Source organism: Lethenteron reissneri, chromosome 4 (genome assembly GCF_015708825.2).
Source record: "Lethenteron reissneri isolate LAM-NWPU_2019-01 chromosome 4, ASM1570882v1, whole genome shotgun sequence".
NCBI lineage: Eukaryota > Metazoa > Chordata > Hyperoartia > Petromyzontiformes > Petromyzontidae > Lethenteron > Lethenteron reissneri.
Genome location: NC_083782.1, coordinates 665,814 through 690,230, shown reverse-complemented (window position 1 = coordinate 690,230; position 24,417 = coordinate 665,814). Strand labels below are relative to the sequence as shown.

Below are 24,417 nucleotides of genomic sequence, written 5' to 3'. Positions count from 1 at the left end.
GTTTGGCCAAGAGGCCATCGCGGCCAATGCAATTGGTGCCAGCGCAGCTCCTCCTGTCTGCTAGATACTGGAATCATAGCAGTGTTGACGCCCGACTTTCGCGGGTTGCTCGTGCAGTCGGCCACCATGCGGCCATAGGCGATAATCTAATGCCTGTCTCTGTACTGCACATGCGCCTGCCCCTTGTCTGTACGTTGCTTACGCTATCTACTTCTGTCACAGAGGTTGTGTCATGTTACACACAGTAAATCATCTCGTTACGGGGGATGTCTGGCATACTGTTTCTAACTAATATTTACCACATATTTTTTTGTTACATCTTATTACAACCTAAGACATTTAAGCAACACTCAATAACTGAATATTGACAACTTAATGTAATCTAAGTCACTAACATTTATCTTGAAACTCACATGGAAAGCTGAGGTTTGCTGATTGTGGCAGGTAGCAGAGATTTTATAACGTGGGTGAAGCAGTTATTTTTTTATTTGTAAGGTAAACGTAAAATAGATGTGAAGAGAGTGAACTAACAGAGCATGAGGATGGGTATAACATTCACAAGCAATTCTGCACGCAGTTCAATGCGCACGCAGTGTTCAACTCAGTTGTTTGGTTTTTATGTTCTATCTGTCCATTACAGCCTGAAGCACTGGCCCTTGCATTTTTTGTTGAAGCTAGTTGTGCCCGATATGAAGACTCGTTCTTAGAAGCGGTTTTGAACCAAACATCCTAAATTTGGCTGAAGCGTGATGCACAAAATACAATATATTGTAATAATTATAGTCTTAAGTTATAAGGAGTAAGTAACAATTATGGCAGCGAAAAAACTAATGTTTAAAATGTATGGCATGTTGTTCATTTAGCAGACACAGCACGCGCCGCAGAGGGTGGGGGATTGAAAGTGAGGGATTGTGAATGCTGTTGTTTTTACTTTAATAGAAAATAACCTGAGCCCGCTGAAACTCGCTTGTTTTTATGAGAGTGTCTAACAGCTAAAGGCTGTGACCGGTCACCACGTGGATGAGATGTTCTGCCGTAGCAGATTGCTCGGAGCTATATTTCCGTGGGATTAATTATTCTGAGAACCAGTCGTATAATGGGGGTTTATTTCTTGACTTTGCTGCCTAAGATAATTTGTTTTCAAGAAAATTTATATGTACTGGTATCTCTGTGGCTGCATCTGTGGCAATACACTTTTGCCACCTGCTGCACTTATTTGATCAACAGGAAAGTTCATAGTTGAAACACTTAGATATGCAGACTCGTCTTTTTTTGTTAAGTCTCTGTAATTTTTTGAGATTTTTAGGTTTGTATTTTTTTTGGGGCCTGGTTTAATTGAAGGTCACTTAGTTGGGTTTCTTCAGGCTTTGCCCCTTCTCTCTTTTTAGGCTCCCACCTCTTCCTGATCAGGCCCCACCCTTCCTCTGGACACAGTGTTGGGCTGGTTGAGGTGGTGGTGAGGGTTGTGGAAGAGGTGGGAGTGTATCTCCAACAGTGGGTGGTGGTGGTGGGTGAGTACAGTCGGTAGGGGTGGTTTCATGACGACCAAAATTCCTATTAGAGCAGCAATAAAAAACATATAGAAAAGAATTGGACGACACCATGACCAACCCACCCATAGAATGCTTTTGATTGGCATGACCATAATGCAGTTCATATTTATCATCAGCTATAAAACTTGCCGCTGTAAATGTGGCTTCTAATGACATCTCTGTGCGCACTATTCAGGAGGCATACCATGGTTCATCACCTCTGAAAATGGAATTAATTACTTCTTGTTTAATTTCATAGGTTCATTATTCCCACCATTTGCCATTTCCCTTCTCTGCTTATTTTGCACAAGCTATTCTAGGATTTTCGATAACTCTCCAACATTTTCTCCATGTTTATTAAAGTTTGACCATAAGTCACAATTCAAGGCGTATAAAGTTGCATTTATTTAATTCAGTTCAGAAGCTTGTGCATGATACGTGCGTCAGAATCAATTATGTTTGCTTCATGTGTGGCATTCACGTGAGCTCTGCAGTCACTGGAGGTGCTGCCCCTATCACAAAGTAGAATAATTAATTTATTAGGAGTCTCATTGTAATGGTGCATTAAATTTATAATTTGCGCTTAATCTCACACTGCATTTTAAATGCAATGAAGTGATTTATTTTAATGCTCTCGCAGTAAATTCATGTGACGGCTACTTACGCTTCTCTCTGGTCTAGGGAGTGTTAGCATAGCACTGCCACCCTACTTGTATAAGCTGGGCCTGGGGCTGTTAAAAGGAGCATCGGAATCTGTTATTGTATTATTTTTGCATTCATGAACGATGGCATTGAGAACTTAAAAGGAAAGCTTAACACTAAGCAACTGTGTTATATGGTGTGGGTATAGACAGCGGTGTTGTAGTCGCCAGTGCATTGTATTTGGAGGCACAGAGGCTCACTGCTCGCAATTGCTGCGTTCAAACCTTCATCCAGCATTGCTGAGCTCCTGGGTTAAAATTCGATTGCATCATATTTTCTTCTGGGAGGAATGTACATAATGTCAGGCTAACCACCGACATCACAAGAGAGCACCATTTTTTTTACATAACTGAGCCTAGTACTGTATTCATTTTGAAACACGTTTACCCAGTAAAGTTTCACCGAGTCAAGACCTTTTCAGGAGGGTCCTGCCAAGTTTTCCACAGGAGGGTGCGATGTTGCTGTGTGTAATCCCAATTGAGTAAGTTGCAGATAGTGTTTCAGCATTGGAATATTCTGCCAATACCAAGTAATATTTAATCTTGTTTTTAGTTACAGAAGGAAACGAGAGAACTCGGACAAAACCCTATGCGCATTATGGGGATAAAATACAAATTCCACAGAAAAGGATCTGGGTTGGGAATCCACCCATGTGGTTCTTGTTGTGCCGCACCCTGCCGCCCATGCGGTGTGTATTCATGCCTGTCAGTAAAAAGAAGCAGACATGACTCAACATTCAATTTGGTGGTTTTTTGTAATAAAAAAAGGCATTGATTCTTGTTTTGAATCACAAGACTAAGGACCGCAAGAATCCTATATCACAGAGCAGAGAGACACAGTTTGACTCATTCTGAATCTGACTTTTTGCACAGGAGTCATTCACCACCGTTGATCAGCACGAACCACACGCAGCTGCTTTCTTGTATCAAATGCAAGCATTGTCTTGTTCCCATTGCACACGGCTCCTTTGTGTGGTTGGCTCTCGAGCTTCTCGGTCATCTCTGTTGGATTCATCATCCTCAGCTCACCAACCAGTTGACACTACCGTGGTTCGTGTTCCCCTGAGCTTCATATTGAGGACTTGGTTCATTAAGATGCTGACTGTTTCGTCTCATCCACGTTGTGTTCAACCACCAACACTGCAGGTTACAAAAACACACTCGCTGATGCATCCACTCACCTGTTCACCCATTCACTCGGACCATATTGAAGTTTAAAACCCTTCTCTTTCTGCTTCTTCCTTCGCATTGCTTCACTTTGAAATTCCTTCCCATCGTCTCTTTTCCCCAAGCTCTTACAATAATAACCTTGCTCAATTCAAGAAACACGTTATATATTCTATCTTTAATAGTGCTCTTTGTTATTGACAGCTTGACATTTTGAACCTTTGGGCCTGTGATCTTAGATACCAGAGGTCCTTTCCTGTAACTGCCTTGTGTTCAAGCCAGGTATTAGTGCCTGCCACTAGTGCCTGCCACTCATTAAATGTGTCGGTGTGTTGTCGATTTAACTCTATAAGCCTAAAAAGCACTTGGTGTATGCACTGTTGTCAGTCACTTTACAATGTAGATACTCCTATGCCTCAGGCATTGACAGCTGCCATACGTAGAAGACATGCAGGGGCCAATGCAAGTGTGAAGTGTGTGGTCTGGCCAGGCATGTGTCTCTACACCACGTGGCACTATTTTGGTTAATTGTTGCCTTCAGGTGCAATGGCTCTGACTTCTTGTGCAGAGAGCCAACAAACTGTGACAAAAGGAAGAACCATCATAATTGCAGAATAACGACAATGACTTGTTAAAATTGAGTTTTGCATCTAGTCATACACTAATGGTGAGACATACATTCAAAGGGAATAATTAAATCTAGGCTTGGTGAATATAATGCCATAACCGGGCGGTGGTCGTTATGCATGTGACCTGTAATCCAGCACTGTGGAGGCAGCGAGACTTGGAAGATCGCACAAACGTAAATATCTCTTCCCGTGGGCATTGAGGAGCCATACCCTTGGCTTGCCAGGAGAAGGCAGTACAGCAACGTGTGGACTAATATATGGGCAGTCCTCGACTTACAAACGAGTTTAGTTTCTGAGACCCGTTCGTAAGTCAAACGGTTCGTAAGTCAGAACACAATACAGGCAGTCCCCGGGTTACAGAAGACCCCACTTGCGGAAATCAGATTTTACGAAAATGCTCTCATAAATCACGTAAAAAAAAATCAATATGCGGAAATGTTTGCGTGAGTTACATAAGCACAAATAGTTCAGTGTGGTGAGGTTGCGGATGTATACCGTGGAGCGAGCGCTAAGCCCCACCTTATGCCTTGCTCCACCAAAACACTGCCTTCACCGAGCCTAAGCTTCACTAGGATTAAGGTAAATGGAATTTTTTGTAGGGTTACGTAATTGTTTGTTTTCTATGCTTAGAACTAGCTTTTATTCCCATGTTTATATTGCTAGTTTTCTTCATTTTAAGTGTATTTCATAAGTTATTTACTCTATGTACTATGTGTGTATCTGTGTGTGTATGTGTGCTAGTGTGTGCGAGTGTGTTTTTGTCTTGACTTAAAGCTTTCGTTACTGCAGGAATTCATATTCTTGGGTCTTTCCGTAAAGTCACGTAGATAGGTTCAAAGAAAATAACAAAAAACTACGATGTTTTGATCGCAACACAAGCAATCGTCATCAGGATACGATTGCTTATGACCAGCTCGGGGGCTGCATTATCTTTTCATCGGCTGCCTAATGCTGTGTGGAAGCTACCTGGTCTGTTGCTCCGCACGAAGCTTTGGGTCTTCTCGGCCACAGTCATCTGCTTCCTTCTCTATGCTTGTGAAACGTGGACCCCTCTAATGGAACATCTGCACCGGTTAGAAACATTCAGGCTGGCCTGCTTACAATCCATTGAACTCGAGCGGGAATTGAACTCGGGAGGCCGGGTTCATAGCGCAGCATGCTAACTGCTACACTAATGCTCCCCACCCACACACTCACTTTCACACGCAAACTTTCACACACAAACTTTCAAACACACACGTGCCGTGCACACACACCCAACACTTACTGCTAATGCGAGGCTGACTCATTACATCTCACGGAGGATCGCTTCACTGAACAAAATAGTTCTGTGGTTCAGTTTGCGAGTGCGAGTTTGCGTTTGAAGTCGATGTTAAATATAAATATATTTCATGGATGTGGGTGTTCGTAAGTCGGGTATGCATAAGTCGAGGACAGCCTGTAATTTATTCCATCCGTATGGGATTGAGTGTTGCACCTTGCATGTATGGATTTTCTCCGAGTGCTCCGATTTTCTCTCAAATCTAAACACTTATTGATTGGCTGAAAACATCTTCATATATAAAAGACTGAATAGTTTTGATAATTGTTGGAAGTGCCAGCTCACCACCTGGCTGACATTCAGCTTGTCTCTGGTTCCTCAATGATTGTGAGATGTAATTTGTCTGAATTACCCGGTATACAGATTTGGTTGGGCCAGCGCAAAAATTGAACAATGTAATGAAGTCACCTGCCCCAGATTTATTTAGCCTCAGGCCCAACTGGCCTATCACCCACAAAGCAAGGATGCAGTTTGCAGCAATTGCTCAGTAGTAAGACACATTTTTTTATTGTATGTTGAACTTCTTTTGCACCGTATGTAGCCCACCCTGCTAATCGAGGGTGCGGTGGAAGGACAGCAAACTAAACACAAAAAGCACTTCAAAAGAAGTTATTTTTTTATCTAGATTTGAAAGGGCATAGCTCCAGTGGCTTCCTCATATTGGAAGGGAGAGCAATCAAGGCAGTTGCAGAAGCGCATCTGAAAGCGCACGATGTAGTGATCGTCTCTGTTCGATGGTTAGCCAAAAGCCGCTGAGAGGATGATCGGAGTGTGCGTGATAGTTTATGCTCCTTGACAAGATCAGCAAGGCATTGTGGTTCATTTGTGGAAAGGACTTTGTATATAATGACTGCGGCCTTATAATGGATTTGTTCAGCGAACGGAAGCCAATACAGCTCAGTGAGCACCGGACATGTGTTGTGTTTAGCACGAGTTATAATATTGGTGAGCGTTTGAGTAACATTAATGGCGAGTGGTGGCGTGGTGGTTCACACATTGCACTATGAACCCAGTGATTTGATGTTCGATTCTTGGCCGCAACTAAAATCAGTGGTGAATGGTATCAGTCCTGGGCCTTCCCTAGGTTGAGCAAACCTTAAGATAATGAAGTTTACTTGTTTTAACTGGGTGAGAACTCAAGAGAGCCAGGCAGTCTCATTTGCAAGAATGACTTTAAACTAGGACAGTAAAGCCTCCGCTTGCCGAACGAATATGGGAGAGCCCTTGATCCAGCTGGCTGAAGAGCCCTGCAAGCTGCTCATTGGTGAAAACCCATGAAGCAAAGTCAAGTGCTAGTGTTTATGTAGTAAATGTGTCGGTGTGGGCAGTGCTTTTCGATTTTACTCGATAAACCAAAAAATAATTGGTGTGTGCACTATTGTCAGTCTCTTTACGATGTAGGTCCTCCCATGCCCCAGGTAGTGTTGCACTTGCCATATATATGATTATACATGCAGGGGCCAAAGCAAGTGTGAAGTGTGCGGTTTGGTCAGGCATGTGTGGCACTGTCTCTGGTTTGTTGTTGCCTTCAGGTGCAAATTGTGTTTTGTACATACTCATACGCTAATATTGAGACATTTGAAGGGAATAACCTTTAATGGGTGAAAATAATGCCTTCGCCGGGCAGAGTTGGCGATGCAAGTGACCTGTAATCCAGCACTGGAGGCAGCGGGGGTTGGTGGATCACTGAAACGTAAAACTCTCTTCCCGGCGGTGTCGAAGAGGAGCCGCCATACCTTGGCTTGCCAGAAGAAAGAAGTATAGCAAAGTGTGGACGAATATAGTGTGTTCTATCTGTATGGGATAAAGTTATTGCCCCATCGCACACGTGGGTTTTCACCGAGTGCTCTAATATTCTACCAAATTTAAACTCTCATTAATCGTCTGAAAACATCTTAATACATGAAGGACTATAGAGCATGGGTAATTGTTAGTAGTTCCAGCTCACCACCTGGCTAATATTCAGCTCGCCTTTGGCTCCCCGGTGACACGACATCCTCCGGTAATGGCTACAATGCATTCCCACCCAACACACCTGAACCCACAGTTACAATTTTGGTTTGGTGTATTGCGAATGTTGAGAGCCCAAATTCGAGTATAGTGCCGTGGAGTGAGAAAGTTTGAGAAGCACTGCTGCAGGGCGACGGCTAAATGCGAAATCTAGCTCGTCAGCGTTTTTTTTACTGTACCTGGTGTGGTGTGTGATCACCAGCATTGGAGAAAACAAAGTAAGTTGACCATGGTTCTGGCCACACCACCCCTGCGTCCACTGTGTATTGGCCTTAATAGGTGCTCGCTTAACAGCACTTGCTCCAACAGTCTTCATGGCTCTGCAGGATCTTTGTAGTGGTAGTGTGTGCACTGTGATCATAGCATTTGGGTGCAGTGTCAATGAATACAAGTGTGAGTGTTAATTTTGATCCTCCACGAAGCTCATTGTCCACCCTAGACCGCATCCACACAAAGCATGGCAGATGCGGATAACTGATGCACAAATAGAACATTAAAAACTCACCAGTGTGTGACTGTGGTCATCCAGAACAGAACGTATAACGCAATGCCTCCATCCACAAATACGAAGGAGACATCACACGAAACACTCCGCTGCTCCTGACACGGTTGTCTGGCTTGACCACCTGAATGTGAAATTGTCGTTGTTGCTCTGCATCTGCATCAGCCATATGGAAGAAGTGTTAATTGTAGTGGTGAATGCAAGTGTTAATTTGAGTTGAGAGTTAGTGTGATTTGTCACGTATTAAGATGGCCCGGAGTCATATTGGTGAGAGTGATGGTGTTAGCGTGTCTGATGCCAATCAGCCCCAGATCAATTTCAATGTCGCCCTCATCATCTTCAAGATCTTCCGCGGACCGACGCCTGCCTCTACCCCTCTCCCCTCTCATCTCAACTTCCTCTGTGCACTTGCTGTTGATCCCTCCAGTCAACCTCCACTCAGTGGGACACCGCTCATTCTCCTTTGCTTCTCCCCAAAGTTTGGAACTTGCTTCCCCCAGACAACCATGCTGTCACCTCCCTGCCAGTTATCTAGTCTAGGCTCAATGTTTTTAATGTATTGCCTCTTGAAAATAAATATGCCCACTGTTATTGTACAAAGTCTAAGATGCGGTCACAGTATAATACCCATGTAAATCCCAATTGGTATATTTGATGTAATATATTAGTGATAAGTGTTTGTGTACTTGATGAGTGAGTGTTATTGTGAATTTTTGTATGGTAAGTGGTGAGTTAATATGATTGTGTAGTGAGTCCAACTGAGTCGCAGATGCTATCTTGGGAGCAACACTATTTATTCACATAACAGTACGTAACATAACACAACCTATGTTCGGGTCTCAAATTCTCATCTAGCCACGCTATGGCAGAACTAGACACGGTTCGCTATCCTGGTCCGGACTACAAGCGGGGTCCTGGACTGCGTGGTTAGAGGCTTCTTCTCCCCGACTTGGATCTTCGAACACCAACACTTGAAGAACCCTGAGCTCCTCACAGAGCTCTCATTATGTGCTCCTGGGCTGGGGCTGGCTCCGCCCTCAGCCCCGCTCACCTTCCAGGATTCTGGAGCTCCTTCTCGAATGTTCCCGAGAGCTCCTTATAACCACGTGACCGCCCCTCGGCCCCCGTCCACCAGTTGCCCCTTCCAGTATCGTCCGGTCACGTGACAACAGGTCAGCCAGAGTGTCATGCCCCAGAGTAACCCTGGCTGGCTGACACTCCCCTCTCACTCTCTCACTGGCAGCCGGCACCGCACACTGCTCGCGGTGCCTCCGTGCTAACCAGCGCTCACCCAACCACCGCTAGAGTTGGTACTGCAGCCCATAACCTGGGCTGCTTGTAATCACAATGTTACCGGCCGTGACTTCGCAAGCCCAGCACCATACAGTGACAAGTACAGTCACTACAATTGTATAAGTGGGAATGGTGATTATTGAGTGAGTGAGGAGGTGTATATATGAGCGAGATGAGTATAAGTGAGTGGTGAGTGTTAATTTTGTTTTCTCTGTGTAAGGGCAGCCTTCAAGCGGCGTAGGCCTCTTAGGGGTTAAGAATACGTGCAAGTCCACATGTGACAAAGCAGCAACTCTTGACCAATGGGGTAGCCTGACTCATTTCCGTAGTGGCATCACTTATCCTTTTTTTTATTTTTCAAATTTATTCTGTGACAGAGAAGAGACTCTTCCTCTTCAACAGTGTGGAGTATTTCTGAATTTTGGTTTAACACCTCATGTTATTTTGCGTGTGCATTTGTATATTACAATATCAGCACATTTTCATGGACAATATTCAAAGGTTTGTGTTAACATAGATATTAAAGGGGCCTCTGGAGATGTGTAGAGAGAGGTGAATGGTGAACATGAGACAAAGGGAAAGAGTAACGATGTCAAAGAGTGGCAGGAGGGAGAGCTTATTGCAAGGACAGGACAAAAGACATGGTGAGAGACGAGAGGATGTGTCGGTTGAAGGCGAGAGGGGGATGCGCAAACCTTGCTGAGTGAGTGCTGCCTAGCCGTGGCGTCAGCGCAATTTTTGTTATTTGACTCATCGGAGTAATGTCTGGGGCATTATTTTTTAGCCTTGTGTAACGACAATCGATTCAATAACAATTTTATGCTCATTTTCTGCGGTGAATTATGTGTTGTAATAATATAACGCTGACAATTTTTGCAAATCATAAACAGACTTTACTAATGGGACGATGTTTATGGCATGGAGAGAACATATGGGACAGTAAATGCAAGTTATATTTATATTCTCTAAATGACGTTTGCTGAGCACACCTACAGTGACCCAAAATGCCAAGTGGCTAGCAGTAAACAACACTGTTAAAGTCGTAATTGATACGAACTAATATGATTAATTGTTCGTGTCGTTTAGGTTAGCTCATGTAGGTATAATGCCAGTTTTTGTACTTAACCCTTCAGCACCCGACAGACAATCAACTTAAATTGTCACGTGTACCAGTCAATTAGTTTTTTTACCAAAACCAAAATATTTTAACCGCGAGCAGATTTTTTAAATTAATTTTTGCTGGAAATTACATCCAGCATTGCCAAGTGCTAACAAGAGCTTGTCGGGGTCGCTGGCCCCCGAGATCCCTCCCTCTGTACCGCTAACGGTCGGGTTAACCTCATTATTAACCTCATTACTCGCCCCCTCGCTACTAGGCGAACCGCTGTTGGGTTCTTCACCCATGGGGTGAGAGCCGTCGCTCGAGGATTCCCCTCCCCCGCGGGTCCGCGTAATAGGCATGGTTAATTACGTACGCGCACACCCACACACAGCTCTGCGCGGCACTCACTCAATACTGACCACTCACGTTAGGATCGCGCACCTGTATTATACACGTAGTGAACCTGCGCGCGCACACGCATACAGCTCCACACGCGATACCCACTCTTGCGCCGCTCTGCGCAGCGCTCGCCGCCTGCTGGCCGCTTACGTTATGATCGCGCACCTGGGGTACGCCGATTACGCACGCCGCGAGCTTACGCACACACAGTACCACACGCGTTCCCACACGCTCACACTGCACGACAAGATCACGCGAGACCACGCTCCGCTATTAATGATTTATTACCTGGTACTAATGTTGAATCAGTGAGTCGACGAGGCTGGCCTATTCCCCTAAACCGGCACCTATTCCCTATTTATCGGCTATTATCTTACTTCACCTCCCCACTCCCTGTTTGGCGCCCGCGGAGGTTCGCTGCTCCCTGCGCTAACAACGTACCTCGATGCGTCTCACAGACGTCCGGGTCGCTGGCTGGAGCTGCTGCTGGTCCGCTGGCCTGGAGAGAAGAGAGCGATTTCCCCTCTGCGCCCCTCTATTTATCCTCCCTACCTCAAAGGGGATGCTGCGCTGAACAATGGGCTCGTGCACCTCGAGCCCGCGCACGGCGGTTCCGGGCGCTGTTATGCTAATCAGTGTGCGGCGTGCAAGGCGTAAACCCTAGTTAATCCCTTACCCTTCCTAACAATGGGGCCTGCGCGCTCAAGCGTAATTATCCCAACCCTCCATGACTATGCGCAACAGCTCCTGCGGTCCCGCTATTCATGCTGTCCCGTCCCTCCTCTGCTTGCCCCGTCGACCCGTGGGGGTGTGTGTGGGGGGAAATGCGCCTCAACCGCGGTGGCCGAATACCCCATGCCGCGACCACACCATATTAAGGCTGGTCGCAGCGCCGCGGTGCCACGTAGCACGGGGGAGGTCATCCAATTCCCTGATCGCCGGAAACCGTGAGAGTTAACCCCGATAAGGGTTTCTCGGATAAAAACCGGTCGGCCAGGTGACCTCCCCTCGGAGCTCTATGGGGGGGGGGGGGGAAATGCGTGCGGGTGTGTTCGTGTGAGGTGAGGTGAGGGGGACGCGGGGTTGGCTCCGTTGCTTGGTGGTGGCGAGGTCGGGGATTTGGGCGCCTGCCGAACGGCTTCGTGGCGGCGGCATCACATAGCCCCCCGAGGTGCCAGTCCCCGTCCCGGGTTGACTGGAGCACCTCGCTTGGGCTGCACCCACGAGGAAACGTTGCGGGGTCCGGGGGATCCGTCCGGACCTGGTGGCTGGCCTCGGGGCGGGTGGTTCCGTCCTCTGTAGCTCCTGCGGCGGTCTCCTCCTCCACTCCAGCGGCTCTCCCCGTCCTCCGGCACCTGTGGGCTGGGGCACAAACTCAGCAGCGGAAGGGTTTAGTGGCCGTCGTCCGCGCCGTCTCCAGACTGGATCGGGGCGTCTCGGGGGTCCGGCGGGGCCCATGTAGTGTGCGAGGCCCCCCAACACGAGGGGTGCGGGTACTCCGGGATTTCGGGGCCTTCGGGTGACGGGGTTCTCTCTCGCCGGGGCCGCTTTCCACGGTTTTAAGCGGCGGACATTGACCACCGTCTCTCGACCCCTCTCCCCGCCATCAATTAGTACCGTCCAGGGGGATATCTGCCGCACCACGGTCCAGGGTCCCCGTCAGTAGGTCGTCAGTTTCCCCACCTGCCCGGCCCCGACGCGAGGAGTGTGTAGCCACACCTTAGCGCCTGTCAGGAATAAGGGGGGTTCCATGCGGGGTCGGGTGCCCTGTTCCTGCCGCCGATGCGCGGCTTCCCCTTGCGGGTATGCTCGGCCTCGGGCTTCTCGCAGGGTCTCCAACAGGTGTTCCACGGGGCGGCTTCCCTCCTCCAGCTGGGGGGAAGGGACGCCGAATAGCAGATTTGCGGGTAAACGAGACTCACGGCCGAACATCATTAAAAACGGGGTTTGTCCCGTCGACGTGTGTACGGTGGTGGCGTAGGCGAAAAGGGCGTAGGGGAGGTGTTCGTCCCAATCCCGTTGATTTGCGGCCGCCATACGTTTGAGTTTCCCCGCTAGGGTCTGATTCATGCGTTCTACCATACCATTCGCCTGGGGGTGGTACGCTGTGGTTCGGTCCTTCTGGATTCCGAATTCTCGGCACAGTGCCTGGAACAGCTCGGCCTCGAACTCGCTACCCTGGTCGGTGAGGACTCGTTCTGGGATCCCGTGCTTCAGTACGTAATGTTCCACAAATGCCCGGGCCACCACCAAGGCCGTTTTATCAGGGATGGCCATTGCCACGGGGTAGCGGGTGAAATACTCTACTGCGACCAGGATATACCGGTTGCCTCGATGGGATCGCGGGAATGGCCCCTGTAGGTCGATCCCGACCAGCTGATTCGTGCGGCTGACGCGGAACGGCCTTAGGGGTACCTGGTATCGTGCCGGTTTCGGCCCGCACTGCTGACAGGCGCGGCAGCCCTGTACCCAGGCCGCCACGTCTTGTGCCAATTTGGGCCAGAGATACTGGCGACGCAGGGTCTCTCGCGTGCGTCGTTCCCCATCGTGGCCCCCGAGTGGGTGGTCATGCACCAGCCGTAGCAGCTGGGGTCGCACCTGGGCAGGAACACAGATGCACCCCGGCTGGCCGGCCTCGGTTAACTCCCGTACTACTCCGTTCTGCACACACAACCGGGCATACAAACCGCTCCAGGGTCCTGGTAGGGCGCTCTTTTCCTCCCGCAGTGCCGCCTCCACGGCCGCAAGATCCGGATCTCGCTGCTGGGTCTGTCTCAGCTGCTCGTCGTTCAGGCCCGGGAAGGCGCAGCCGACGTCCTCCTGGATCCGTCCAATCGGGTCCCGAGCCGCGGGTCCCGCGCTTGCCGGGCGGTCGACGGGATCCTCGGTGCCACCTGTGAGGGTCTCTGTGGCGCACACTGCACTCTCTCTCGCTGGGGGGGGGTCAGTGGCCGCGGCCTCTCGGGGGTCTGTTGCCTGCCGGCAGCGTCCCCCCGTGAAACAGGGGCAGGCCTCCTCCGCCCTTGTCTCGGCGTACACCGTGGGCCGCCTCGACAAGGCGTCCGCGTTTGCATGCGTCCGGCCAGCCCGATACTCGATTTGCAGGTTGTACTCCTGCAACTGCGCCAACCAACGGGCCATCTGCCCCCGCGGCTCCTTGAATGTAAGAAGGAACTGAAGAGCATAATGGTCAGTGCGTACGCGACATCTCCTGCCGTACAAATACGGGCGGAACTGCTTACATGCGAAAATCACGGCGTACAACTCTTGGCGGGTCACGCAATAGTTCAGCTCGGCCCCACTCAGGGTCCGGCTGGCGTACGCGATGACTCGTTCCGTCCCATCCTGTACCTGTGACAACACCGCACCCAGCCCGCTGCTGCAGGCATCGGTGTCCAAAATAAAATCGGTGGTAAAATCGGGGAAAGCGAGGGTGGGGGCGTGGGTGAGGTGGTCTTTGAGAGTGGTGAAGGCCGTCTGGCAGGCCCCCGTCCACTGATAGGGGTGCTTAGGGGAGGTGAGTTGGGTGAGGGGGCGTGCAATCTCGCTGAATCCCTTTACAAATCGACGATAATAGGTGGCGAGCCCCAAAAATGATCTGATCTCCGTCAGATTCCTTGGCCGTGGCCACTCCACTACGGCGCGTACCTTCTCCGGATCGGTGCGCACGCCTGCCTCGCTGACGCGATGCCCGAGGTACCCCACCTCGCGTTGTGCGATGTAACACTTACGTGGCTTGAGCTTGAGATGAGCCGCTCGCAGTCGCTGGAACACCTCTCGTAGCCTGGACCAATGCTCAGACAAAGATCTACTGAACACGATCACATCGTCCAAGTAAATCAGGCACTGTTCCCATTGCAAACCCCGCATCACCAACTCCATCAGCTGCTGGAACGTCGCGGGTGCATTGGTGAGTCCGAACGGGAGTACTCGAAACTCGAATAGTCCCATCGGGGTGGTGAATGCGGTTTTCGGCCGATCCTCCTCCGCCATCTCCACCTGCCAGTACCCGGACGCGAGATCGAAGGTGGAAAAATATCGCGCTCCGGCGAGGCTGTCAAAAGTGTCGTCGATGCGGGGTATGGGGAAGGCGTCGCCGAGCGTGACTGCGTTCAGTTTACGATAATCGACGCAAAACCGGGTTGACCCATCCTTTTTCGTTACTAGTACCACCGGGGCTGACCAGGGGCTCGCCGAGGGCTGAATTATGTTATCGCGAAGCATGTCCCCAACCGCCTCTTTGATCTGGGTGCGTTCGGGTGCGCCCACTCGGTATGCAGGGAGTTTGATGGGTCGGGCTGCACCGGTGTCAATTTGGTGCTTAACAAGGTCGGTCCGACCAACGTCCGAGTCGTGTTCGCTGAACACGTCGGCATACTCCCGCAGTAACTCGCGCAGCCGATCGGCCTCTCCCTTAGGTAAGTCCGCCCATGGTACATGTAACGCGTCGAGCAGGGGAACGACCTCGGCTTGGGGAGTCGGGCCGACTCGCCAGGCCAGGTCCTGCTCACCCTCAGGACGACCGGGGTCCTCAGCCCAGAGTGCGAACACCGAGCCGTTAGAGTGGCGTGCGTGCAGGGGGTGTACTGTGGCTATCGGGGTGCGCCGTCGCAGTATCGCTGGGGTATTGTGGGGGTTAAACATCCGCATAAACAATCGGTCCCCATCTGCGTTTACCAACGTGGCGGATCCCACAACCCCATACCGTTTTGCCAACTCCGGGTGAGGAGTTAGCATTACCTCCCCTGATGGTCGGAGCGCGGGGTCGGTGGGGGATCTTGCCACCAGCACCAGCATCTCGGTGAGCGGCCCGATGGTGACTGCCGTCGCCAGGATAGCGGCCACAGGTGCAAAGCGGAGGCGCGTTGGTTCTCGTCCCAGGAACGGTATCCGCTCGCCGTTGCTCTCCATGGTGGCGCATCGCTGGTGGAGTTGCACGTTGAGTCCCAACCGTTCTAGGAGGTCGGTGCCTGCGATACACTCGTGACACAACGCACTCGACACGTAGAACTCCTGCGTGCACACCTGGCTGCCTATGCGGACCTCTAGGGTGGCTCTCCCCAGCAGCCCCATTCCGGCTCCGCTCGCAGTGTGCAGCGCGCGGTCCGGGGCCTGCAGGTGACGCACGTCGACCCCGATCGCGCTGCAGTGCGCTGCGCTCACGAGCGAGGCCACCGCCCCCGTGTCCAGCAGGATTCGGGTACGCACTCCGTTAACCTCCTCTTCCACCAGCGACGTGGCCCCCGTGATCCCCGCCACCAGCTCCCGTAGCCAGTCGCCGGGAGTCACCGTTTCCGTGGGCGTTGTTGCTGGAACCTGTGTGGAGATCACTCGCTCGCCATTATTCTCATTATCGTCTATTTGTATCGGGACCGTGTCGATTGCACCCCTAGTTGGTCCGCTTTCTAGGGGGCGTTGGAGTTTAACCCCCGCATCTGCCTAGCTCGGGTGATTTCAGGACAGTCTCTCACTAAATGCCCTCGGCGATCGCACATATAACATGCCCGAGGAGGGGGGGCGGCTCCGTAGTGGGCCCCCTGCCCACTCCCTCTCCCTCCCCCAGTACGCAGTTGTCCCAAATCGGACTCTAATTGGGACACCCTCCCGGCTAGCCCCCCTACCGTGGAACGTAGTTCACCCATCTCAGACTGGAGGGTCTTCATATTTTTATTTGCTTCCTCGCGTACCTGGGTTACCCTCTCACCTACGTGGGTTACCCTCTCACCTACTTGGTTTATCATATCTCCCATACCGGCCTGTAACCCAGCTACCCACCCCGGGGTTTTCTCGCTGGGTCTCTGGGGCTCCCTTGCCCGTCCCCTTCCTGCGATGGCGAGCTCCTCCTCCTCGTCCAAGAGTAGGCTCGCTACGGCGCACTCTCGTCCCCTCCCTCGAGGCTGCGCGCGCTCACCCGAGAGCTTCTCGCATTTACGCGCGCGCTCGACAAGTGTGTTAAAGGAGAGGCGTGCACCGTCTATATTTGGCTGCCACCACGGGGTGCGTGCCAAATATCGCTGGACCTTCCCGGCGGCGAGGCTCTCAATTACTTTCGCCTCGTGCTCCGGGTACGCGAGCTGGGTCAACATGCGTACGTCCTCGGCGTAATCTCGCAGATCCTCGCCGGGCTGACGGCGGCGTGCCTCTAAGGCCGCCTGCGCCTCCTCCTCGTCATAGGCGCCGAAGCGCCGTTCGAGTTCGCACATTAATTTTTCCCACTGAGTTTGTGCGCTTGCGGGCAAAGCTTCCACAAAGTCAGCTGCTCGCCCATCTAAATGTATCTCTAACTGCTGCAACGCCTCCTCATCCGACCACCCATTAACCTTTTTAGCCCCCCTGATGCTGCGGGCAAACGATTTCCATGATGGAATTCCTTTGCCCGTAAATGTGCATTTGATTTTAACCTGGGTTGGGGGGCCTCTTTCCCTTGGGGGCGCCGGGGATCGTCCCGTTTCTGACACCAATATGTCGGGGTCGCTGGCCCCCGAGATCCCTCCCTCTGTACCGCTAACGGTCGGGTTAACCTCATTATTAACCTCATTACTTGCCCCCTCGCTACTAGGCGAACCGCTGTTGGGTTCTTCACCCATGGGGTGAGAGCCGTCGCTCGAGGATTCCCCTCCCCCGCGGGTCCGCGTAATAGGCATGGTTAATTACGTACGCGCACACCCACACACAGCTCTGCGCGGCACTCACTCAATACCGACCACTCACGTTAGGATCGCGCACCTGTATTATACACGTAGTGAACGTGCGCGCGCACACGCATACAGCTCCACACGCGATACCCACTCTTGCGCCGCTCTGCGCAGCGCTCGCCGCCTGCTGGCCGCTTACGTTATGATCGCGCACCTGGGGTACGCCGATTACGCACGCCGCGAGCTTACGCACACACAGTACCACACGCGTTCCCACACGCTCACACTGCACGACAAGATCACGCGAGACCACGCTCCGCTATTAATGATTTATCACCTGGTACTAATGTTGAATCAGTGAGTCGACGAGGCTGGCCTATTCCCCTAAACCGGCACCTATTCCCTATTTATCGGCTATTATCTTACTTCACCTCCCCACTCCCTGTTTGGCGCCCGCGGAGGTTCGCTGCTCCCTGCGCTAACAACGTACCTCGATGCGTCTCACGGACGTCCGGGTCGCTGGCTGGAGCTGCTGCTGGTCCGCTGGCCTGGAGAGAAGAGAGCGATTTCCCCTCTGCGCCCCTCTATTTATCCTCCCTACCTCAAAGGGGATGCTGCGCTGAACAATGGGCTCGTGCACCTCGAGCCCGCGCACGGCGGTTCCGGGCGCTGTTGATATGCTAATCAGTGTGCGGCGTGCAAGGCGTAAATCCTAGTTAATCCCTTACCCTTCCTAACAATGGGGCCTGCGCGCTCAAGCGTAATTATCCCAACCCTCCATGACTATGCGCAACAGCTCCTGCGGTCCCGCTATTCATGCTGTCCCGTCCCTCCTCTGCTTGCCCCGTCGACCCGTGGGGGTGTGTGTGGGGGGAAATGCGCCTCAACCGCGGTGGCCGAATGCCCCATGCCGCGACCACACCATATTAAGGCTGGTCGCAGCGCCGCGGTGCCACGTAGCACGGGGGAGGTCATCCAATTCCCTGATCGCCGGAAACCGTGAGAGTTAACCCCGATAAGGGTTTCTCGGATAAAAACCGGTCGGCCAGGTGACCTCCCCTCGGAGCTCTATGGGGGGGGGGGGGGGGGGGAATGCGTGCGGGTGTGTTCGTGTGAGGTGAGGTGAGGGGGACGCGGGGTTGGCTCCGTTGCTTGGTGGTGGCGAGGTCGGGGATTTGGGCGCCTGCCGAACGGCTTCGTGGCGGCGGCATCACAAGCTCTGCTCTTGTGGGTACTTAAGTAGGTGCCATGACGTCATCAGCACAGTCACGCACTGATCCAGTTTAATAGCGGATAATAGGAGTCGTGGGTAATAGGGCCATGGATAAGAAGAGTTCTCCTTGGTTATCCATTCCTGATTCCTCCAGTCCAAATAAATGATTCTGATTCATGACATGTCAGGTCAGATTATTGTGCCAAGCATATTAATACTTTTACCTTAGATAAGAAGATCATTGTTCATATGATGGGTAGAACTGGAATTGCTAGCCTTTTACATAATATTACCAGCGAATGGGTTTGTCCAGTTGAACGGGACCAGGTTTTGATGGTTAAAGCTATTGCACGTTGGGCAGCTAAATGTCTATAACACTCATCTTGTAATGTTAATGAGTATGATGCGTGATATGTACTGTCATCTGCAAAGGAGGGGACCGTATTGTCAAGATAATAAGACGGTGCCGATGAGATGGTCAAGACATCATGAGATGGGCAATATAACCAAGGCACAGAAGAAACGCACGTTATGATAGAGTAGATCATACATATGAGACGGTACAGAACGAGATTATCTACAAGACATACAAAAACATTGTTTATAAAAATTTAATAGCAATCACCCATTACTTATGTCCATCATCAGAGAACATAGCTGGGACACCTATAATTCCTCATGCCACCAAAGAGAAAAGCAAAAAAGCCTTGTGCTGTGCGCCAGAAAGTGGGATACTGGATCAGATTGCTTTGGGCTAGGTGAGTCGTTACATATGTAATATGAGGATATATCCGGCTCACTGACGTATCACAACTCGTCATGGTGATTGGCTCTGTCGGTCCTGGTTTACAGCCAATGGGGGGAAGCCTGGGGGCATGGCCCTGATGTGATGGAAAGGTGACAGCTATAAGGATTGGTTCTGCTGGCTTTGGCCTCAGCCAATGGGGAGATGAGTCAGGGGCGTTGTCCCGGGAGCTGACAAGGGAGCCTGGAAGATTCGATGCAGGCTAACGAGGATTGGCGGAAACGTACCACGTGACCTGGGTATTAAATTGGGGTGGAGACGAACGACACGTGGTCAGAACGTGAACGAAGAGAGGAAGGGGGCCACGCGGGAGCGGGGCTCCGAGTTGCCACGTGTCAGTGCGTCTCTCTCTGTCTATCTGTCCCTCTCACACTGCCTATCAGCAGCGTGAAGTAACTGTAACATAAGTTGAACAAAAGACGGATTCCAGAAGTCGTCTCAACGAGATTTATTACATTGGTGTCAGAAGTATCTTCTGAGACCGTTTGGACGATCCTTCAAGATGTCCAAGCACCTCAGGAAGAAGAACCCACCGGACCCTCCGTCGGAGGAAGAAGTTGAGGCGGACGAGGACGAACTGCTGGGAGCTGCGGGTCCTCTGCCTCCGGCTGCTGCTCTCCTTTGCGCCGCTCATCGCTGACAGGCTGGAGAAGCGACGGCTTCGACTGCGGACGAGGGATGGCAGCTACTGGTGGAGCAGATCAAGTCGCTCCACGCGATTTTGCTGAATCTGGTGACGGCGGTCGCATCCTCAGCGGCCCTTGGTCGGCCGCGTGGGTTTCAGCCGAGTGCCGATGACCAGGATTTTCAGCAGAAATCGACGTCCGCCATTGCTCCTGCCGCGCGGGGAGAGGCCTCCATCTTGGGCGGGGCGGCTGCGATGGAGCCGCCGGACGCCATCTTGGGAGGGGCTGCTGCAAGGCGGCCGCCGGACGCCATCTTGGGCGGGGCTGTCGCCACGCGGCCGCCAGACGCCATTTTGACGGAGCCGCGAAGAACGCGGGAAGCGGGAATGGAGACGCTCGAGGCGTCGGACATTCACCGCGGACATCGCCTTCCTCAAATCAAGGAATTTATCGCTGGGGGCGATTGGAGTGCCTTCACGTGGCGCTTCGAGTCGGCCTTTAGATCCGTTTGATGGACGGAGGCGGAGGCACTGGAGGCGTTGCCCACGCTGCTAGATGATGTCTCCCTGGCGGTTTTCCGATCCATCCCGGCGACCAAGAAGAAGATGCTTCGTGATGCTTTCACAGAAATGGCGGAGTTTTACGACCCGCCGACGGCGGCTACCAGAAAATTTGTCACGTCGTCGAGGATCAGAGGAATCGCCCTTGGCCTACCGGGGGGCGCTGTTAGCTTTGGCCATGGCCGCCTACCCCGACTCGTCGGCTGATCTCCTGGATCTTCTCATCCTTTCCCGAATGCTTGAGCTATCCCAGGAACTGAACATCTCGTTGCCGGTATGCGGCCACGAACCACTCACGTCGCGATGGGCGGCGCGCTGCTTGGACGCTAAGTTCAATCTGAAGCGCTGGGATCAGATGGCGGCATGGACGGGGAATCCCCAAATAGACGGTCCACCGTTGGGGTGGTCTCCACGGCGGGTCATCCACTGTTCCAATGACTCCGGCGATGACGAGGTGATGGCTGCTGTTCCTCGCTGGGTCCCGAGACGCCGGCTGCGTGACCAGCGTGATGATACGGGTCGACCACGTGCAGGGCCCGGGACGAGCGACCGCCGGGCGACGACGGCCACGTGCTTCAAGTGTGGCCGACGGGGCCATTTCGCCCGGGATTGCCGCTGCCGACCTCTGCCTTCTCAGCTCCCGTCGGGTCGGCTTCCATCTCCTCCACCGGACGCGGATCCACGACACCCTCGGGCGAGTCGGCACAAATCAGACACCCGGCAGGTCTTGTCACATCACCCATCCACTCGCACACATGTTTGCGCTCCGGACAGAAATTGTTGTACACCTGTGTCGATGCCACACTCTACGACACAATGGAAAAAATTGGCCCGTAGGCTGGTAGCTGCCGCGTCGGGTTCATCGACGGTACGAGGTACCATCGATGGGATCGATGTCCGTATTTTGGTGGACACAGGCGCGTCTGCCACCATCATTTCCGATGTCATTTTTCATCTCCTGTCTATTCCCACGTCATGGATCCGTCCGGTTAATGACGCGTGTGTTGCTGCTAATGGGGGTAGCATGGGTATTTTCGGGCAAGTTGATGTGCGCATCGCTATCGGGAATATTACCGCGGAGGGACCAGTGTTGATTTCTCGCTCACTGGCCGTCCCATGCCTATTAGGCACCGATTTCTTGCGCCGCATGCCAGTTAAGATACTTGTCGACCAAGGTTGCTTAGAAATGCCAGGGGGCCGTAAGATGTCGTTCCTGCCTTCCCTGCTGGGCCGTTCGCCCCCGGGTAACGCAGTTAATGCGATTGTTGCTGCCACGGTAGAGGTGCCGTCGGGCTTGCAAATGCTTATTCCGCTGCGTTACCGGAAGCCTTTGGATGCTGCGGACGCTGCGACGGGTGTGCTGTTATCCCCGTCGAATTCGGTGGCTAAATCTTTTTCCTGGTAGCGGCTCAAACTATCGTTCGGCCGGGTCAGGCCCCGTTCATACAAGTGTTGAATGGGGGCCCGAACCGGGTCGTCGTTCCGGCTGGATCGGTATTGGCTCACGCCACTACCGATTTCACCAGCTTTGAGGGTAAACCACCCACTAAAATAGCCGCTGATGGACCTCGATACGATCGTTCACAGGATCGATGGATCGCGGATTTGTGCGGGGAAAATACGTCTTTGTCGACCACGCAAAGGAGCGCTTTGCATTCATTGTTTTTAGAGTACGCTGACGTTTTCAGTAAAAAAATTTGGATCTCGGCCATACCTCGCTCTTGTCGCACCATATTGACACCGGTGCGGCGGGACTGATTTGTATGCACCCGCATCGCATGAGCCCTGCTGAAAGGGAACACGTGCGCGGCGCGGTGGACGATATGTTGGCGGCTGATATTATTTCGCCATCCAACAGTCCTTGGGGCACGCCGGTGGTGCTGGTTAAGAAAAAAGATGGTGGGACGAGGTTTTGTGTAGATTTCCGCCGATTGAATAAGATATCCGTGGCAGACGCATACCCCTTGCCACGGATGGACGACTCATTGGACGCTTTGCGGGGGCAAATTTTTTCTCCACCCTCGACCTGTCGTCTGGGTTTTGGCAGCTTCCCCTCGATGACGCGTCAAAACCAAAAACGGCGTTCCGCATGCCACAAGGCCTCTTTGAGTTTAACCGTTTACCTATGGGCTTGAATGCGGCACCGGCGACGTTCCAACGCCTGATGGAACTGGTGCTGGCGGGGCTGCAGTGGGAAACATGCCTCATATATTTGGACGATATCATCGTATTCAGCCGCACGTTCGAGGAACACCTCCAACGCCTGGAGACTGTCTTTCAGAGGATGCGCTCGGCTGACCTAAAATTTAAACCAAAGAAATGCCACCTTTTGCAACGGTCCGTCCGATACTTGGGTCACATCGTCAGTTCGGACGGTGTGTCCACGGACCCTCAGAAAACGAAGTGTGTCCCGAGAGTGGCCCACGCCCACTTCAGTGGGCGACGTACGGCAGTTTATTGGGTTTGCATCCTACTATCGCCGTTTTGTTAAGAACTTCGCGACACTGGCTAAGCCACTGCATGTTTTGACGGGGAAAAATCAGCGATTTAAATGGGGCCCGGAAGAGGAACGCTCTTTTCAATCTCTTCGCGATCACCTCGCCACGGCGCCTACGCTCGACTACCCAGACTTTTCCGAGCCGTTCATCCTTGACACGGATGCTAGCGATATCGGCATAGGAGCCGTTTTGTCGCAACGGAAAGACGGAGTCGAGCGAGTAAGTGGCATACGGCAGCAGGGTTCTGTCCCCTGCCGAAACGCGATATTGCGTGACGCGACGGGAACTGTTAGCAATCATATATTGTGTTCGCCAGTACCGGCCGTACCTGTATGGAAGGAAATTCCTCGTGCGCACTGACCAAGCGGCCTTGCAATATTTGTTGAAATTGGACCAACCATCGGGGCAATTGGCTGGGTGGTTGGAATCGTTACAGGAATTTTCCTTCGATATCACGTACCGCAAGGATACTCGCCATGCCAACGCGGACTCTCTCTCCAGGTTGCCACCCACTCCTCCCTGCGCCTGTTTGACGGGTACGCACCGCTGTGCAGCGCTGCCTACCTCGCCCTGTCCGGTTATGGGGGCAATGTCGAACGATGAAGGCCAGGATGTACCCGTTGGCGCCGACGATACACTGCGGTTGCCGCACTCGGTGTGGCTACGCGAGCAGGAGGCCGATGCCTCTCTGGCTCCGCTGCGGAAACTAATCGGGAAACCGAGAGCTCATTTGGCGGGATGGAAATGGCAGATGTTCCGGGGCCAGGCAGGACTATTGATGTGTACTGATGCATTGTCTGACCGTTCACGCCTGGTCGTGCCGACATCCCTTCGCCACGACCTGCTCCGCGCTCTGCACGCTGACAAATTGATGCACCTCGGCGTGCAGAAAACGTTGGCCGCGATGCAGCAGGATTTCTTTTGGCCCGGCATGACGGCAGATGTCACTGACTTTGTCCGGTCATGCCATGATTGTGCGAAGAGGAAACCGCCTCGGCAACATTATGTTCCGCCACTACGATCGATTGAGGTATCCCATATCAATGAACTAGTTGTTCTGGACATCCTGGGCCCGTTCCCTCCATCAGCTAGGGGAAACAAATACCTTTTGTTACTAATAGGGTTTTTACCCTTTTTTCTGGCAACAAAATTGACACCTTTTGCAAGGAATCATGCATTTGACTGCAAGTATTGTGGTTAATGTAAGCATGATTCCTTGCAAAAGGTGTCAGTTTTGTTGCCATAAAAAAAGGGGAAAAACCCTATTAATATATTTTGGTACTGGCAAAGGAGGTCCCATGATTGTAGCTGCTCACCCCGAGCTCTCATTACTCTGGTAATGCGTTGTCCTTGAACTGTGCGCCTTTTGGCGTCATCTGGTCGAACACCATATGAGACTAGGCTCCAAAGAAAGCTGTCTCTGG

General features: G+C 52.0%; 1 protein-coding gene across 1 annotated transcript in view; it reads left to right on the top strand.

Moving 5' to 3' along the window:
• LOC133348804 (tetratricopeptide repeat protein 39B-like) overlaps positions 1–24,417 on the top strand; it is a 127,252-nt gene that overhangs the window by 36,864 nt on the left and 65,971 nt on the right. The window lies entirely within an intron of this gene.